The 14,173-nt window shown below is 47.6% G+C and overlaps 1 long non-coding RNA gene across 2 annotated transcripts in view; it reads left to right on the top strand.

Annotated features, from left to right (window-relative positions):
• The window catches only part of LOC116645136, a 60,053-nt gene that overhangs the window by 11,745 nt on the left and 34,135 nt on the right, over positions 1-14,173 (top strand). For both annotated transcript variants that reach the window (XR_004301909.1, XR_004301910.1), the window contains exon 2: positions 4,824-5,045. This is a non-coding gene — a long non-coding RNA (uncharacterized LOC116645136). The remainder of the gene's footprint in view (positions 1-4,823; positions 5,046-14,173) is intronic.

Raw genomic sequence — 14,173 nt, 5'->3', positions numbered from 1 at the left:
TTCTTTTTTATTTATTGCTGGACAGTTTTCTCTTATATATCCCATAAGCTATCTGTTTTGCTGTTGACGAACATTTGGACAGTTTCCACTTTGGGGCTATTATAAATAAAACGGCTTTGAATGTTCTTATGCACTCGTTTCACTTATACATCTGAGAGCAGAGTTGCTGGGTCATAAGGTAAATAGTGCCGAAGTCATGAATATATTATATATTTGTGAAAGCTTGATTGCTGTAGTGTTTATATACAGGCCTATGATGTAGCGTGAATTATTTTTTGTTTATAACGTCGGGGATCAAGGTTCATTTTTTTCCCCCTCTGCAAGAATATCCAGCACTATTTTTTGGAAAGACTAATTTTTACTTTCTGAATTGTAGTGGTGCCTTTCTGTACAATCAGGTGACTACTGTATGGGTCTGTTGTAGGCATCTTCATTCTGTACATTAATCTAATTATGAATATTTAAAGAAAATGGGATTGGGGCTCCTGGGTGGCTCAGTAGGTTGAGCAGCTCAGGTCATGATCTCAGGGTCCTGAGATTGAGCCCCTTTCTTCCTGTCCCTCCCCCCCAATGCGCTAATGCACACTTTCTCTCTCAAATAAATAAAATCTTTTAAAAAATGAAAATGGAATTATGCTGAATATATAGCTTAAAAAAAATTTTTTTTAAGTAGGTTTCATGCCCCCCTACCACGGGGCTTGAACTCCTGACTGTGAAATTGAGACCTGAGCTGAGATCAAGAGAGTTGGACACTTAACAAACCGAGCCACCCAGGCGCCCCTTAAAAATTTTTTTTTATACTTAATACTACATCATGCTTCAAAAACCATTAAAAATGCAGAAAAACTATATAGCTGTACCATAATTTAACTTTTGGACATTTAAATTTTTTCTTCCTATTCTGTTTTGCTCTTTTATGTTGCAGACTTTACTCAGATGTCTGATAATTTCTGTCCATTCATTTATGTATTAAGCGATAAAAAGTCAATTAGAAGTTCTGTGTGCCTGGGCTTTGCTGTGGGGTGCCTGGGTGGTGAGTCATTTCTTGGAGTCTCTTCAAATACTCATATCCGTAATACTTCTTCCATGGGCACTTTTTAGTTTTTCCAGAGGAAAATTCTTCACTGTTCTCCCTTCAGGGTCAGTGCCAGGCTACCAGGTATCTTGTAATTTAAAAAATAATAACAACTGGGGCGCCTGGGTGGCTCAGTCATTAAGCGTCTGCCTTCGGCTCAGGTCATGATCCCAGGGTCCTGGGATCGAGCCCCGCGTCGGGCTTCCTGCTCCGCGGGAAGCCTGCTTCTCCCTCTCCCACTCCCCCTGCTTGTGTTCCCTCTCTCGCTGTGTCTCTCCGTCAAATAAATAAAATCTTCAAAAAAAATAACAACTTTGAAAAATATTGTTCTTTCCTGTGTCTCTACTTTTTTGAGGTCCCTTCTAGTGGTCTTATCTCATAGGACCACTTTCTGAAGGCATAGTTCCTGCTCTTCCCATTGTATGACCGAATGACCGGTGATGCTGTGACTTTGAGCATGGCTGGATAGCATTGTTCAGTGTGGTCTATTAATGGATCTTGACTGCTGCTTGATTTGAGCTTTCCCGTTTGGAGCTCTGATTTGTCTTTAATAGTACAGTTTCCAGTTTACATTTGACCCTTGGCGTAACACACTCTGTTATAGTAGGGCTTGCATTTCACCTGACCAAATTTATAAGGAAAATGTTCATGTTACAGAGTTAAGTATCATACCTTGAATTTAAAGGTCATTTGTGTTTTGATTACATTAAGTGGTTTGTACTGGGCTGTGTCAGTGTTAGGTGATCTTTTTTACTTCGGTTGGCTTCTGTACAAACTTGGGATTCCGAATTGATTCCCATGAGGTGAAGTTGTGCTTTGCAAATGCCAGCCCCAGGATCTTTGATCTCAGCACAGGTGCTGTTTCTGTGACTTTCCCTCTTCTCTTACTGGGATTTTTTTTTTTTTTTTAATACTACTTAGAGGGAAATGATGATAGGTCCAGATTTTTATCCCTTTAAGATGACTGGGTGTCTTGGGAACACAGGGACACAATAGGGCGGGAGGCGTGGCAGCTGGAGCCCCTGGATGGTTTATATTCTTTATAAGTGCCTCTGTGAGTAGCACTTGGGATTTTTTTTCTCCCTAGACATTAAATGATGCCTCAGGTAGAGGGAGAAAGGTACATACCAAAATTGAGGGGGAAACCTATTGAGGGAGAAGGAGAGACAGCATATACATTTTGGAAGAGTTTTGAGGGTTTCAGAGAGAGAGAACAGCACAGGATAATGGGGAATAGATGCAAATAGATGGATCCAGAAAAGTCATGAAACATTGAGGTCTGAAGTTTTAATAGTTCTATGTACTTTGTTCTTTTTTCCTTCTCATGGGTTGCTGTTCTCAAGGACAGTGTCTACAGAGTTTGGTCCAGACTTTGCTAGAGTGAGAATGATCATTACTACAGGGTCTTGTTGGACTAATAAGATAAAATACAGTTTTGTTGGGATTAGTTCAGTTCAGAGGAGCCCCCACCCCCACCCCGATACACTGAATTTCTGGAAAGCGTAGTTATGATGGCTGTGTTCTACTTCTGTGACCTAAAAAGTAAATAATGGAATGGCCATTTGGGGGACAGGGAGAGTCAATGAGATTGATTTCTGTTTTAAACCAGGGCTCACTAGGTTTTCCACAGCCTTCTTAGTAGAAGAGAGGACATGCAGACGTGGTTTGGGGTTACTTACGTACGTGTCCCAGATTCATGTGATTATTGCAGTGTTAGTCACCATGAGCCTTTACGTTAGGATAAGGGGAAAGGCCATTCCCGGGTCAGAGTGTGATGCCATGTTGGCCAAGAGCAGAGAAGGGAAAGAACTCGAGTTTTTTTCTGAATCCCTGTTAGGCCCCTGGAAAACTAAGTCTCTAAAATGAGGGACAGAATGCAGATGTGGTCAAAATAGAGACCTTCAAGCTATTCTGATTCCATATTAGAAAGTTTCAATTTATAATCACCTCCTTCAAGTGACACTCTCAACCTCCTCCTACTGGGTTTAAGCCCCTATTCCTGCCCAGCTGTCTGTTTACCACCTTTTCTAAAAATCACTACCCTTATGTTTGCCTTTTTAACCAGTTGCCCAAGGGATGGGTTTGAGCCATGTTTCTCTCTGTACCCCATTACCTAGCACAGCGCCAGGCACGGTCAGCACTGTATAACTATATGTTTGCTTGAATGTCACTCGGAAGGGCTCATTAGCTTACTTACTGCTGGTTCCTAGAATTGGAAATTCTAGGGGTAGTTGAGGTTAGTCTAGGTTTCTGCCTGATTTATGAACTGTTACAAAGTCATCTGGAATCGCTTTTCTTTTTTTCTTTCTGCTCTGCTTTTCTGGAGCACCTCTTCATCTTCGGGCTGGCTTCCTCGGGGCTGCAGATCGGCTGTTGGCAATTCTCTCGGCCGTGTCCTTGCTAGACTTTGTGTGTGCTTGAGTTAGGGGAAAGGGAGGTTGGGAGTGTGTTAGAAGAGCCCCGAGCTTTTAGTTACCAAACCATGTCAGAACCAGTCCCATTGGCCAAGGAATGCCATTTGTGATTGACTTAGTCCTGGATTCCTTCTACCAATTTTCATGAAAAGTGGGAGAGTGACCTGGGTTGGCTTAGGTTACCCTGGGCTCATCCTGGAGCTGTTATGGAAGGAAGAATGGATGGGGGTACCTGACTGGAAATCTGACCACTATTATGAAGGGGGATATGGTTATTGTGTGGGCAACCTGCAAAGTCCACTATTACTTTAATCTGGATTTTCTAGGGAACCTTACTTTATGGTTATTTTGTTCTTCACATACATACAGAGTCACTTAACAAATTTATTGATTACTGTTATAAAGAAGAATTAATAGTGAAATTATTAGATTTTGACTATAAGAGTCTTCCTTCTATTAACTTACTGTTTAGTTGGGGATAGAAGACTCCTGAGTAGTTAAAGAGTTAAATACCGGTACTGCGGACGGGTAACAGTACGACACAGCACGATGACAGGTACCGGGTTCATCCGAGTATGTACTTTGCATACCCCAGGAATGCTCTTAATCAGGTCATTGTAACGTCAGGCACAGTCGAGAGAATGGTTAACGAGTCTTTGGGGGCTGGGAAGCAATGGCCTTCCGCACAAAGGCAAACCACCAAGAACTGGCACCATTAAACACAAAGGTGAGGGTTCCTGGTGAGCCCTCCAGAGTCCTGGGACCCTGGATGATCTGAGTGCCCTCTGTCCAGCGAGGACTAAGCACACAGCTCAACGGCTTAGAGCCATGGGTCCTTCATCGGTCACCGCAGTAGTGTTGTTTGTTAGAAGATCCCAGTGTGGCCCAGCCCTGTTTTTTGGAGGATTTCTCATGCTGGGTTAGCCCCCTCTGATCTGACTCATAATTAGTTCTGTTACACTTGCTGCTTTCTTCCTAGAGCTATGCAGTCACATTTGTGGACATTTCAGAGAATTAAAAAAAAAAGAAAATTCTGTCTTGTACCAGGCAGTATGCTAAGCTCCAGGGTCATGGTGATGATCCACAAGTGATTTGATCCCTGCTGTCACGGCCTACAGTCTAGTGAGGAAGGCAGGCAGAAGGCAAATAAACAGGTACAGAAGATATTTGTCCATTGGGGGAATGGTGAGAAAGAAAGAATGGGCAGAAATATGAAGGTTTACAAGAGGTTTGTAATCTCTAAGGTGTTTTGTAAATGGTCTCTTGAGTTGAAATTTTTTTCCTAATGATTTCCACGGATTAGATGAAAATAATTTTCGTTATTTGTCTCTTAGGTACATTCTGCAGGTCCCTGATGAACCCAGGGAACCCTCCACCGTATCCGGGCCCTGGTCCGACGGCCCCGTACCCACCTTATCCACCACAACCAATGGGACCAGAGGGCTACCCTCCAGGACCTATGGGGGGACCCTACCCACCTCCTCAGGGGTACCCCTACCAAGGATACCCTCAGTATGGCTGGCAGGGCGGACCTCAGGAGCCTCCTAAAACCACAGGTACTGGGAACGGGGTGTGTATATATGTGGGTGTGCATGGGCACAGTCCCACGTCACCAGAGGAAATGTTTGCATGTTTTGTTTGGCAGAGAAGGAACTCAGGCCTTTGTGTGCCATGGTTGATGTTCCCAAAGCTTGGTGACTGCTTAGGGTGGTTTCTAACTCCTGAGAAGGACTTCTTTCTCGGGAGGCCTGAGTCAGTTCTGTCTACTTTCTCTATGTCTCTTATCCCTCTGGGGCTGATGACTTCCTGGTTGACATGTTTCCCGAGGGCACCTTCTGGAGTGCTGGGGGGGCGGGGCGGAGTACCAGGTGGGTTCTTGCCCTGGCAGCCAGTTTTGTTTTTTAGATTTGGCCTGTCGAGATTATTCTCTCTCGGTTTGTTGACCCGCAAGTCATCCCCTTGCCCCAGCTGTTGGGTTGGTTTTCTTTACTGCTGTGTTTTCATAATTCTCTTGAACCTGCGAGCTGAGTTTTCAGCAGGCATGTGAGTCCTTGTGTGCTAGAACAGTGCTACTCCAAGTCGGCTGTGCAGACAAGTGCCCGTCTGCGGACAGCTGTGAGAAGTACAGAGCGTGAGAGTAACCAGGGAAGAGCTTCTAGAGCTATTGGACATGCCTGTGACATTCAAGCAGGTGATCGGCATTTTACAAAAAGTACCAGTCTGTGAAGGATTAGAAAGGAAACCTCTTGAGGAGCACTGTGCTAGGTGTCTGGGTGACTGTTAGGACTGTTCTGTGACCTTTGGGTTTGCAGAAGAGTCGCTGTGTTACAGCGCCTTCAGGTTTTTTAAAATGACTAATTCTTATCGAGTGCTTGTTGTGTGCCCGGTGGTCTCCTGAGAGCTTTGTTTACATTAACATTTAATCCTTGCAACAATCCTGTGAGGTTATTCCCATTTTATGGTGAAGTCATGAAGTCACAGAGGGGAGTAATGACATGCTCCAGGTCACCACGCTAACGGGCAGATTCCAGATTGGAATCCTGATGGTTTGGCTTCGGAATCTGTACCTATCCCCTTTTTCTCTGGGTGGATGATTTTAGATTTTATCTACGACTGTAGGTTCATCTCTAGCTGAAGTGCAAGTGTGTAGTCCATTCGCTTAACAGCCCCCTACGTGGTAACTGTTGCTGTTTCAAGTGAGGGAAGGTCTTCTGAGCTGCTGTTAATCTGTGTCTGGTAATCAGTAAGGACTTAATAAAGGTGTGTTGAATGGATAGGTAGCTGGGTAGATGGCTAATCGAAGCAGAATCTTAGTCTGTTTATGGTTCAAAGTTCATCTTTTGTACTACAGAAATTGTAAAAAAATACCTTTGTTTTTCTCGGGAAACCAGTTTTTTGGAAGCCCTGTGATTGGAGGTAGCAGGTGCTTATGGGAATGGAGCTTCCCGGGCAGTGTACTTGCAGTATGTCCAGGGGCTCCGGGGATGGTAGTTACTAATAATAACTATAGCAACTAGTACTTCTTGAGCCTGGTGCCTGCTGTTAGCCTCATGTGACCTTCCCAAGAGCCCTGTGGCTTTAATCCCACGTTACAGAGGTGGAACCCGGGGCTTGGAGAGGTGGTATGTCAGTTATCCATCATATAGCATAGCACCCCAAAACTCCATGGCTTAAAACAACAGTGGTTTATTCTCATGATTCTAGTTGGTTTTATGTGATCTCTCCTGGGGTCACTTAATTCAGCTGTCAGCTTGGCTGGGGCTGGAATGTCCTAAGATGTCCTCATTCACATGAGTGGGGTCCTGATTTACCTCCACGAGGCGCCTCTCTACCTGTTGTCTGTCATCTAGCCTGGCTTGTTCACATGGCAACTCACTTCCAAGAGGGTGAAGGTGGAAGCTTGCCAGCCTTTTCATGGGTAGGCCCAGAACCGACCCAGCATCGCTTACCCATATTCTCTCGACGGCCCTGGCTGGATTCAGTGGGAGAGGAACTAGATGTCATCGACACCCCCACTCTTTTTGGTCACAACTTTATTGAGCGATCATTCACATACCATACACATAACCCATTTCAGGTGTACGATCCAGTGGTTTTTAGTATAGTCGGAGTCGTATGAGCATCACCACTGTAATTCCTGAACATTTCATCACCCCAAAGAAACCCATATCCTTTAGTAATAGCTCCCGTTTCCTTAACCCTCCCCCTCCATTAATCTGTTTTATGTCCGTAGATTTGCCTGTTCTGGACATTTCTTGTAAGTGGAATCATAACACCCGGTGCTCATCACTAGGTGCTGCTGCCTTTAGGTGTTCCTTTTGTGACCGGCTTCTTCTGCTTAGTGTAAGGTGTTCAAGGTTCATCTGTGTTGTAAGCATCTGTCAGTCCTCCATGCCTTTGTGTCACCAAATAATATTCCATTTTATGGATACACCACGTTTTCTTTATCCATTCATTAGTTGACGGACACTACGCGTGGCCATTATGACTAGTAAGTAGCGGCCGTTACAAACATTTGTGTAAAATAAACACGGTCTCCAGAGGAACAGCATGGGAATGTGGAGCCCGAGGAGTCGTTGGTCACCATCTTGGCAGACACTGCACCACATTGCACTCCGCTCCCAACAGAGTTCACGTCATCCCCAGCCCCCCCCACGGACAAGATTCCCCCCCCCCCCCCCCGCACACACAGGCTGTCTCATCAGTCATCACATCCACTTCGAGCCCAGGCTGTCGTCATCGGCATCTAGAAGTGCGCAGGGCCTCTTCCCTGCCACACCGCTTCCTTCACTCCCCACGCCTCATTCCCTCTCTGCCCCAACCTACACACCTCAGAGGTGACACAAAATGTCACTCCTCCGTGGAGCTTTCCCTGTGTGTCCCACCCCTCTGGTAGCCGTTACCAGTCCCCCATGCTTCAGCTGCACCCCGGACAGGCTTCTTCCCGAGCACCTCCCCTCTCTGAGTTCCCTTCCTTTTTGTGTTTTGTCTAGTCTGCCGCCTCAATGTCTGAATTCAGTCAGCCGCGCTGGTACTGTCCTAGTGTAGGCTTTCACCGTTGGCGGTTAGTCAGGACTCCGTAGGCTGCAGGTGACAGCGGGGGGGAAATTCCTTTAATAGTCTTAGATATGTGGTAAGATAAATCCTAATGAAATAAGACTAGGGATGCTGTATCAAAAGGAACTCAGGAAACAAAAGCATTTAGCCAAGAAGAACGTGAAACCAACCTCAGCCCAAGGAATTAGATCCCAAAGACCCATTCAGATAGTCCGATCTTGCCCGACCAGCATGGACGGCGTTTTGCCACAGGTGGAAGGTCGACATACTGCTCTGTAACAGACTGTCCCGAGTTAGAGATTCTGTAATTGGGGCGGGGCTTGGCTTGAGCGACCCGTCTCTGTTCCCCATGGCATTGCCGGGGGCTGGAACGTAGATGATAACCGGGGTGCTGGGTTGACTGTGTGTACGTTCTACCCTTGAACGAGATTTATAAACCCTCCCCCGGGCTTTATGTTTATAGCATGTCTGAAAGGCTGCTGTCGGGTTGGCTTGCGTGTGTAGTGTGGAGAAGCCATGTGGTTTCGCAGCAGCTTCAGAAGGGAGAGGGGGATGGGAGCCCTGTGGCAGCCTGACTGTGGGGGGCGGAGGGATACCCACACTTAGATGCTACCATCTTTATTTTTTCTAATTTAAATTTTAGTTAACATACAGTGCAGTATTGGTTTCTGGAGTAAAATTCAGTGATTCATCGCTTACAAGACCCAGAGCTTATCACTAGATGCTACTATCTTTATGTGTTTTCCAAACCAATCTTGGGCTTCTCTACTCTTAGTGGCTTTGTTTCCCCCTCTTATTTCCCTTGAACGTTTAAGGTCAGCCATATTCTGTCAGCTATTTCTGTTTCAGCAAAATCTTGTACTTCCGGTTCATTATAATGAATAATTGTTCTTTCAAATCCGAAAGATCCAGAAACCCCGAATCTGATGTTTCTCTTTCCCCCTTCTCCTCCACGAGGCCCCTCGGTGGGGCTAGGCTGGGCCTCCTCCCAGCACAGCAGCTCGGGTAGCTGGGCTCCTTCACCCTTCAGTGTCCGTGTGCAGAAGTGGAAGCTGCCAGGCCCTTTATTAATTTAGTTTTCTGTTTGTTTATTTTTTTTCAGGACTTCCTTTAAAAGAAAGAAAGGAAAAAGAAACTTTCTTTAATTTCTAATTTTGAAGCCATTGCAGACGTAGAACGGCCTTGCAGAAATAGTACAGATGATTCTGTGTACCTCTCACCCAGATTGCCCCAAACCTCACATCACTACCATTTCATGATCTGCCAGACCTTTTTCCCATCCAGGCCCGGAAGGCTCAGATAGCACTTCACACCCCATGGGTCCACGCAGCCACGGGTCTGTGTAGCCGGCATTCCAGGGGAGGGGCAAGAGACTTCCCTGCTTGCCACACTGCAGCATGGCCTGTGTGTTGGGGGATCTTTGCAAGCATTGCAGCAAGTCCCCCTGGTGATAGGTGGACTCCTGTTCAGTGAGGCATTCTCTCTACCACAACTGTTTCTAGGCTCTCGTGACCGTGCCATAGTTACGGAATGGCTTAAAGGGAAAAATTAAACACAACAGTATCTCCAGTTTTTTATCAGGAAATCTGTTTATTGAAGGAAGGTTCTGTGGGTTGGTTAGAAATAGTGAAAGAGAGTTTTAAAAATTTGGTCACCAAAATTAAAATGCCACCCCCTCAGCCACCTCTCAGCAGCAGCCCTGGAAGTCCTCAGAGGAGCACCGAGGTTGATGACCCTTCCGAGCTCCTGGCAGACCTCACTCACTGGCCCTTTCTGCTTAGCCCGAACGTGGCCTCAGAGTCCTCCTTACCCCAGCGCCCTGGGCAGCCACTGTGAATAGGCTTGAATTGTTGGATGAGATGAAGCCATTTGCCATTCCTTGCTAGGCTAACCCCCTCTTCTTAGAGATTCAAACTGAAGCCCGGAGAGGTTTAGTGACTTGCCCAGGGTCAGCGAGTTTGACTAGGATGTAAGTCCTGAGTCCAAGCTAAATGCTTTTCCTTATTTCGTCCTAGTGCTGTGGTCCAGCAGGTTTCACAGCAGTTCTCAAACCCTGCCTCAGGATAATACCTTCTTTGCAGCCCATTCCCATCTCCCCGCTGCCACCATCACCCCCGACCGCCACAAAACAAACACAAAAACCTGGTAGCTCAGAGCAGGATATCAGCTTCCTGGTAGCAGAGGCAAAGTGGAGCATGATTAATCTGGATTCAACTCCCATTATTAACACCAGGACCTGGGCAGGTTACGCATGCCTGCCTCCCCTTGGAAACCTCACAGTGACTGTCTTTCTCTCCCACATCTCTGCCTCACCTAGAGCAGTGCTGCCACATCGGATGTGCTCAGGAAGTGTGTGTTGGATGAGTGGAAAGACCACCATTTTGAAAGGTGGTTGTGAATTCATGTGGGTTGTCCGGGTCCCTTTACCTTGGAGCCCCTTCCTGTGCTATTTACCTCTTGGGAAGACCCAATGGTCTTGCAGATATCAGGGCTTTGTACATGTTCTTCTGGGTTAGGACTGTGATAATCTGGCAAGGTGTTGATTTAAAAAAAAGTAATAAAATGAAATAAATTTGGGGCGCCTGGGTGGCTCAGTTGGTTAAGCGTCTGCCTTCGACTCAGGTCATGATCCCACGACCCTGGGATCGAGCCCTGCATTGGGCTCCCTGCTCAGCCCAAGAGTCTGCTTCTCCCTCTACCCCTACCCTCTGCTCATGCTGTCTTTCACTCTCTCTTTCTCAAATAAATAAATAGAATCTTTTTTAAAAAATGGAATGAATTCTATTTCAGCAGAGTCCTTGGGATGTCCCCATGGAGTTCAAAAGCCCAATTGGCCTTTGAACCGAGTTTCTAGGCCTGTCCATCAGGAACTAAAAATGACCTTGTTATGGTTCTTTGTAACTTGAAGGTGCGGGGGGGGAGTGCCTGTCCCAGCAGTGCCCTACTGGGTCACTGGCCAACCAACCAGAAGCTCCGTGTGGCCTCTCCTTTAGTCCAAGGTCATCAGGTGGGGGCAGGGTGGTGATAGAACGGCATATTTCTCTTTCTTGAAGCTCTTCTTGGTACCTGACACTGCTCTCCTCAGTCGCCGTGAGGACGGAAGAGGAAGGAATGGAACGATCTGGCATCTCTGGCTACCTGGCTTGGGGTGTGGAATTACAGCGTGGCTTGTTTGAGCCTTTTATGCTTTTTTTCGTCAGAAACTCTGATTGTGCCCTTTCACTGCCCTGGGAAGCCTTCCCCGAGAGATGAAGTCCGGCTCAGGACCTTCCTTGTCAGGTATCAGATGACAGTGTCCCAGCATGGCCACCCAAAGCTGCACTGCTGAGGAATCCAGGTGGATTCTCTGGTTCCCTCGGCCTCCGTTTCCTTTTCTGTAAAATGGGGATTACAGGACTGTGGTGAGAACTACAGTACTATTCCTTGCACAGTTTATGGCACATTGGCGGGAAGTGAGGAAGTTAGTACTCTCCCTCAGCCCACATAAATTTCTGAATTTTTGCTTGTGGGTGGATAGGGCCGGTGAGCCAGGAAGCCTTCAGGGGCGAGCTGGGGAAGCCGGTTGCTAAGTGTCATTCCCCGTCTGCCCACGGGCCTGATGAGGCCACTGGGGCAGCTCCTACGTCCTCCTCCGCAGTCACGGCCCCAGACCTGGTCTCCCTCCTCCTGTGCCTGCCTCTGCTGTCTGTTTTCTGCCCCGACCCCCTGAGAGCTTCCAGGTAGAAGGGTAGGAGCCAGAGTCCTTCCAGTGGCCAGCAAGGCCCGCTCAGAGCCAGCAGCGTCCTGCGTACTCTGCACCCCCCTTCTCAGGCTGCCCTCCAGGGCCTTTGCTTTTTCTCAGAAATCTACACACCTTGTGGCCTCCTTTGGTTCGTACTCAGCAGTCACCTAGTCAGAGAGGCCTTCCCGCCTCTTCCGCTCGCCCTCCGCCTAAATGTGGCACCCCAACTGGGCCCTCTCTGTCCCTGCCCTTCTCATCTCCCTTCCCACATCATACTCTTCTGTGTTCCTTGGCTGCCTTTGTCCTCCCGCCGGGGTAGAAGCTCCTCGATGGCAGGTACCTGTGTATGTTAGGCTCAGTACTCAGTTCCTACTGTTGAATGGTCGAGTGTCCCCTTCCCTGCGCGGGTGTCTCGTGAGTCATTCTCCGTCAGGCCTTACGTCGGGGTTCTGTTGCTGCTCTACACCGAATCCTGGCAGTGGTCCCCAGGAGCTGCTGCTAGCTGAGTTTCTGCTGGTGCTAAACACGGTGTCTCCTCCACCATCTAATTGCTGTGACAGCTCTGTGAGTTTGCCCAGGTCAGAGCTAGTAATCTAATAACTAGTAACTCTAGTCCTGGCGCTGACTTGAGAGCCTGTCCCTGTGCTGACACCGCTTCACTGGCCTCCCCTCTAGGAGAGGTGCCGGGGGCCGTGGGCGCTGCTCCCTCGCTGCCTTCGAATCTGGCTGAGGTCCACCCTTGGCGTACTTGTGCCTCTTTGGTTCTTCCTTCTTGGCCTCCCAGTTTATGCTGGTCTCCTACATCTTCAATGGTCTTGCAAAATATTCCTTTATTATCTTATCCTCAGTTTGTCTTTGTTCAGTCTATTTAACCTTTGTCCTTCCTCTTGCATCTCTTAGCCCATATCCTGGGTCATTCATTTGAATCTTCTGATACCCAAATGGCGTTTACATGGAATTCCTTGGAATGCCCTTAGGTTTCAACGTGGGGCTGGGCCAGCATCTTGAAGACTTCAGCCAGGCCTGTCAGAATGGAGAAGCTTGTGGTTTCTGACCCTAGCAAGTGGGTTTAGTCATGTATACTCTTTGCTCTGAGGAGGAGACAGATCCAGTGGCCAGGAGGATGGAGGCCTCTAGAGAGGGAGGAGGAGGGAGATGAATAAGGAAGGGGCAGGAGATGGAGGCAGTAGGGTCCCCAGACCCAGCACTGTAGCTGGTAATTAGGACTTCGGGAAGATCTCCTGAATGACTCCCCAGGACATATGCAGATGAAAGCACACCGCAGGAGACGGATGGGAGAGCTGACTGTGTTGTGATGCATCCTCAACAAGGCCCCTCAATGAGGGGAAGATGAGCTGCTTGTGAGGTCCTCCTGGGATTTGTGGCTCTTTTCAAGGGCCCTGACATCAGCTGTTTCTCTCAGCCGTCTTGCGGGCTCTCTTTTCCCTCCCCAGAGGACATAGGCCTTAATGGTCCACTGGGCTGAGAACTTGCTGGTCCTTGCTTTGGAGGGGAAGCTGTTCCTTCTCTTTGCAATGAGCTGTTGGCTTCCATTTAGTTTGGATGCTTTGTTACTGGCCTGGGTTTCTTTGTGAGAGGCCAAAAGTTTTGATTTAACTGAGGATAAAGAAGTTCTGGTCACAGCGGTTTCCTCCCCGAACCTTTGGGCATGCCAGAGTAGGAACTGCACAAGTGAAGGATTTATACATTTCTTTTACCCTCATTAATGGTTTTCTAGTATTCTTAGAAGAAAGGCCAGTATTCCAAAAGGCCTTGAGGCCCTTCATGGTCTGGCCCTGCTACCGGATTCTGGTTCGGTTCCTCAGCCTCCCCAGGCCTCTCCTCCGACATGGCTTTTGTAAATGGTATTTCCTCTGAATGGCTGTGAAGAGCCTTCACACTTGGCTCAGGTAACCCCTGTTAAATCCTTCCCATCTTGCTCATGGGTCACTTCGGTGGCGCTGAGTGCTGCCTTCCACCCCCTAGTCTGGGTCAGCTCTCTGTCCTCCATTGGTTTGTAATTTTGTGATCCTGGCTCTAGTTACAGAATTAAGGTCTCCCATCGTAGCAGAGACTTTGTCTAATTTGACCATTTGATTCCCTAGTAACTTCTTGTTGACTCATTAAAGATGAAGAAGAGTTTAGAGAGAGGCAGGAGAGGGGACAGGTGAGATTCTGGAATAAGCTTTTCTAAGCTGTTCAGCTCTGGGCTTGAATTTGCAGAAAAGACTGTTTGCACTACTTTTTCCCTCCCTCGCCGTCTTCATTAATTAGCCTGGGTTCAGAGCAGGGTATTCGTTGTGTCGCAGGGGCTTGGAGCTCCGTCACGGTACCGGCTGGCCATCAGCTGTGCGAGTGATCGGAACTGAGCGATGGAGCTCTGAGGCGTTCCTGCCTCCACCTCGC

The sequence above is a fragment of the Phoca vitulina genome, unplaced genomic scaffold, assembly GCF_004348235.1.
Source record: "Phoca vitulina isolate PV1807 unplaced genomic scaffold, GSC_HSeal_1.0 scaffold32, whole genome shotgun sequence".
Taxonomy (NCBI): Eukaryota; Metazoa; Chordata; class Mammalia; order Carnivora; family Phocidae; genus Phoca; species Phoca vitulina.
Note: the sequence above shows the minus strand (reverse complement) of the source record. Positions and strands in the feature narration are given on the sequence as shown.